Source organism: Pan troglodytes, chromosome 6 (genome assembly GCF_028858775.2).
Source record: "Pan troglodytes isolate AG18354 chromosome 6, NHGRI_mPanTro3-v2.0_pri, whole genome shotgun sequence".
Taxonomy (NCBI): Eukaryota; Metazoa; Chordata; class Mammalia; order Primates; family Hominidae; genus Pan; species Pan troglodytes.
In genome coordinates, this window is record NC_072404.2 from 164,180,618 (window position 1) to 164,185,754 (window position 5,137).

General features: G+C 44.1%; 1 non-coding gene across 1 annotated transcript; it reads left to right on the forward strand.

The window, feature by feature from the left end:
• The first annotated feature begins 4,203 nt into the window (after positions 1-4,203).
• Positions 4,204-4,311, forward strand: LOC112209863 (U6 spliceosomal RNA). The gene has a single exon (XR_002944861.1). It is a non-coding gene; the product is annotated as a U6 spliceosomal RNA (small nuclear RNA).
• Positions 4,312-5,137: the final 826 nt, after the last annotated feature.

Below are 5,137 nucleotides of genomic sequence, written 5' to 3' on the forward strand. Positions count from 1 at the left end.
GGCAATCGGTGCCGGGGGCGGGGCAGGAGAGGCGGAGCCTGGGAAATGTGGAGCGGGGCGGGGCTCGGCTCAGCATCCTGCGGCCGAACTTGGCAGTAAGAACACGTGTCGGTACCGGAGCGGTGGGGAGCAGCGGCGAGCAGGGCGGTCCTCGCAACCCGCCGGGGCTCTGGGAAGCTGGAGACCAACGCGGGCGGAGGAGCACGAGCCTGTTTGTTGCTAGAAAGGGGCTTCCAAGTCCGCTGCATGTTCGTGGCCTTCTTACTTTCTTTTTCTGCTCGAGCAAATAAAAGTTTCATTTCTCTCCGGAGTATTGAGCTAGAGAGCGGGGAAGAGCATGCAGTAAAGTGAATCCAGACTAGAATCTGGGGAAGCCTCTCTCCAAGGTTTCATCTTGGAGAAACAAGCCATCAGATTCTTGTCTAAACTTTGCCTCGTCTTATTTAGTCCTCTAGTGATTTTCTGCAAAAGGAAATACCAGATAGACCATCTAGTGGTTTACGTAGATCTGAATAAAAGCTTGAGGTTTTCCCTCTTGACCACTTTGGAGAAGAAAACTAGGTTAAGATGACGATTTTTGTATGTCAGAAAAGAAGCCTGTAATGTGCATTAAGTTTGAGACTTTTTTTTTTTAACACCTGGGAGTTTGAGAAGGCAAATAGGGAAAAGAAAAAAAATAGAAACTCAAGTTCAGGAATATTTTCTCGTGTGTGCAGATTATTACGTGAGGAAGAAAAAAGGGATAACTCACAGACCTTAGCAATTAAAAATACTTAATTTTTTTTGTTGAATGCCTATTAATCTGATGGTTCCTGGTCAATTTTGTAGGGCAGAACATTATGCAACTGTACACACTGATTTATTAGAGTGCTATGAATGTGGGCCACCAGACAGTTCGGTATCATGTTATTTTATTTTTTGAGACAAGAGTCTTGCTCTGTCACCCAAGCTGGAATGCAGTGGCGCCATCTCCTCTCACTGCAACCTCCGCCTCCTGGGTTCAAGTGATTCTACTGTCTCAGCCTCCCGGGTAGGTGGGACCACAGGCGCCCACCACCACTCCCTGCTAATTTTTATATTTTTAGTAGAGACAGGGTTTCACCACGTTGGCCTGGCTGGTCTCAAACTCCTGACCGACCTCAAGTGATCCACCCACCTCGGCCTCCCAAAGTGCTGGGATTACAGGTGTGAGCCACCGTGCCCAGCCTTAATATCATTTTAAAGATAGCCCTGTTCTTCAAAAAGACAAGTCAGAGTTCTCATCTTTCTTCTTGTTTCCTATGACTCTGTTAAACTGAGAGGAATAAGGACCCCATTTGCTCAGTGGTGGGAGAAACACAATTTCACTGGCCTTTTGTTGATACAAAGATAGGAAGAAGGCTCTTGAAGTGCTGTCTGTATATGTGTATAAACACACATATATCTTGTGACATTAAAGTAACAATGTTCTTTTTGAAAGCATTTAGGGTATAGCTATAGAAGTTCATTCAACAAAACAGAACTTTATCAAGTTGGAAAGCTCCTTTCTCTTTATCCCTAAATTTTTCACTCAATTTTGTTATGGGTACAAACAGCACTGTGTTGAGGGTCAGAATGGAGAGAGATGAGAAATGATACTTCCATGACTATATCCAAGATCTCCACAGTTGGTTGTTGTAAGCGTAGAGAGGCTGTCTGTCAAATCATAGATATGAGGCCGGGCACAGTGGCTCACTCCTGTAATCCCAGCACTTTGGGAGACTGAGGCAGGCGGATCATGAGAGGTGGGGAGTTCCAGATCAGCCTGGCCAACGTGGTGAAATCCTGTCTCTACTAAAAATACAAAATTAGCTGAGCATGGTGGCGCGTGCCTGTAATCCCAGCCACCTGGGAGGCTGAGGAGGCAGGAGAATCACTTGAACCCTGGAAGCGGAGGTTGTAGTGAGCTGGGATTGCGCCACTGCACTCCAGCCTGGGCGACATAGTGAGACTCCATCTCAAAAAACAAAAAAAAAGAATCATAGAAACGGACCCTAGTTTGGAAATTCATTCATGTAAATGAACTTCTCCCTGGTTTATCCCCAGAGCTGTGATTTAACACTATTATGCTGGGTTTACAGACCAATTTGAACATGCATTTTCCTCTGCTTCTGCACAGACTTACTAGAGAAGAGATCACACCACTGCATTCAGCCTGGGTGACAAAGTGAGACCTTATCTCAAAAAAAAAAAAAAATCAAAGATCAATCAACTATACATTTAATCTCTTTAATAGATATAGGGCTATTCAGGTTATTTCTTCTTCAGTGAGTTTCAGTAGTTGGTGGGAATTTGTCCATTTCATATAAGTTGTCAAATTTATTGACATACAGTTTTTGGTGATATTTACTATGGTCTGAATATATCTCCCAAAATTTGTATGTTTAAACTTAATTGCCAATGTGGTAGTAATAAGAGATGGGGCTTTTAGGAGGTGGTAAAGTCACGAGGGTAGAGCCATTATGGATGGAACTGGGGCCCTTATAAAGGGTTTGAGGGAATGGGTTCATTCTCATCACCATGTGAGCACACAGCGTTCATCCCCCATGCCCTTCCATGTTCCACCTTCTACCATGTGGAGATGTATTAATGACAAGAAGGACCTCACCAGACACTGAATGCCAGCACCTTGATTTTGGACTTCCCAGTCTCCAGAACTGTAAGAAATAAATTTCTGTTCTTTGTAAATAACCCAGTCTATTTTGTTACAGCAGCAAGAATGTGCTAAGAGAATATTCTTCTCTCATGCTTTAAATCACTTTAGAGTCTGTAGTGAGGTCACCTCTCATTACTGATACTGATAATTTTTCTCTTCTCTCTTTTTTAATGATGAGTCAGGCTAATGGTTTATAAATTATGTTGGTCTTCTCAAAGAACCAGCTTTTGGTTTCACTGATTTTCCTTATTGTTTTCTATTTTCTATTTCATTGGTTTCCATTTTAATTTATATTATCTTTCTTCTGCTTATTTTAGGTTGTATTTACTCTTTTCTTTATAGTTTCTTAAAGTGAAAGCTGACATCATTGATTCGTGATCTTTCTTCTCCTTTAATATGGGCATTTTGTGCTATAAAATTATTCCTAATTACTGCTTCAGACCTTAAATTAGGCAGGTGGAGATGGTGGCTATAGGGGAGTCTGTGTAAAGAATTAGAATGAGGAGAATTTGAAGAAAAGCAGGTTATTTGGCAAGCTGACATATAGTGAAAGGAGGTGCAGCACGGGATAATAAAGATGGAGAAAGAAGGAGCCAGGCGATAAAAGGTTTAGCTTGAGGGCAGTAAAATATCAGTGAAGTAGGTGAGTGTGGCATGATAATATTTGCATTTTATAAAGATCACTCTGGGGGCCGTGTGGGAGCGGATGTGACTAGAGTCAGAAAGACCAAATAGAAGGTGGTCTCACACTAATCTTTTTTTTTTTTCTGAGACGGAGCCTCACTCTGTTATCCAGGCTGGAGTGCAGTGACACCGTGTTGGCTCGCTGCAACCTCTGTTTCCTGGGTTCAAGCAATTCTCCTACCTTAGCCTCCCAAGTAGCTGGGATTACAGGCGCCCACCACCCCACTCCGCTAATTTTTTAATATTTTTAGTAGAGATGGGGTTTTACCATGTTGGCCAGGCTGGTCTCAAATTCCTGACCTCAGGTGATCCACCCGCCTCGGGCTCCCAAAGTGCTGGGATTAGAGGTGTGAGCCACCGCGCCTGGCCTGTTCTCACAGTAATCTTGATGACAGATGGTGGTTATAGTTGGGGTAAAGAAAAGTAGGTAGCCTAGGCCGGGCGCAGTGGTTCACGCCTGTAATCCCAGCACTTTGGGAGGCCAAGGCGGGTGGATCACGAGGTCAGGAGATTGAGACCATCCTGGCTAACACGGTGAAACCCTGTCTCTACTAAAAATACAAAAAAATTAGCTGGGCGAGGTGGCGGACGCCTGTAGTCCCAGCTACTCGGGAAGCTGAGGCAGGAGAATGGCGTGAACCCGGGAGGCGGAGTTTGCAATGAGCCCAGATGGCGCCACTGCACTCCAGCCTGAGACACAGAGCGAGACTCTGCCTCAAAAAAAAAAAAAGAAAAGAAAAGTTTGATATTCCTTGATATTTTAATATTGAATAATTTTACGGTGCCCTTTTTAAAACTACAGAAGTATTTAGGTGAATTACATTAAATTGTCATCACGTGCTGTCTTTGGCAGCAATATACTAAAAATAAATAAATAATTGGAATGATACAGAGAAGATTACCATGGCTCCTGGGCAACGATGACACAAATTCGGGAAGTGTTTCATGTTTTCACATAAACCAATCATAAATTCTCATCAAAGCTGACTTCATTGCTATTGTACAAGAAGCCTTATAGAAAGATACATATTCTTTTTTTTTTTTTTTTGAGACAGTGTATCACTCTGTCGTCCAGGCTGGAGTGCAGTGGCATAATCTCAGCTCACTGAAACCTCCGCCTCTCGGGTTCAAGTGATTCTCCTGCCTCAGACTCCCGAGTAGCTGGGATTACAGGCATGTGCCACCATGCCCAGCCAATTTTTGTATTTTTAGTAGAGATGGGGTTTTACCATGTTGACCAGGCTGGTCTTGAACTCCAGACCTCAGGTGATCTGCCCGCCTCGGCCTCCCAAAGTGCTGGGATTACAGGCGTGAGCCACTGCACCCAGAAGAAAAGGCTGTTGTCCTCCCACAAATCAGACTTCTATATACTGCTAAATTCAGGAGAAAAACTATGCAATGAGGACGGGAAAAGGAATCATATCAGAGTTCGAACTTGTCTAGTATAAGATTAGACAATACGTGACATATTGTGTCCTAGTTTAGGACATTATAGTTTTATTTAGAAATCCAGAGAATTGGCCAGGCGCGGTGGCTCACGCCAGTAATCCCAGCACTCTGGGAGGCCGAGGCAGGCAGATCACGAGGTCAAGAGATCGAGACCATCCTGGCCAACATGGTAAAACTCCATCTCTACTAAAAATACAAAAATTAGCTAGGAGTGGTGGCAGGTGCCTGTAGTCCCAGCTACTTGGGAGGCTGAGGCAGAAGAGTCGCTTGAACCCGGGAGGAAGAGGTTGCAGGGAGTCAAGGTCGCACCACTGCACTCCAGCCTGGAGA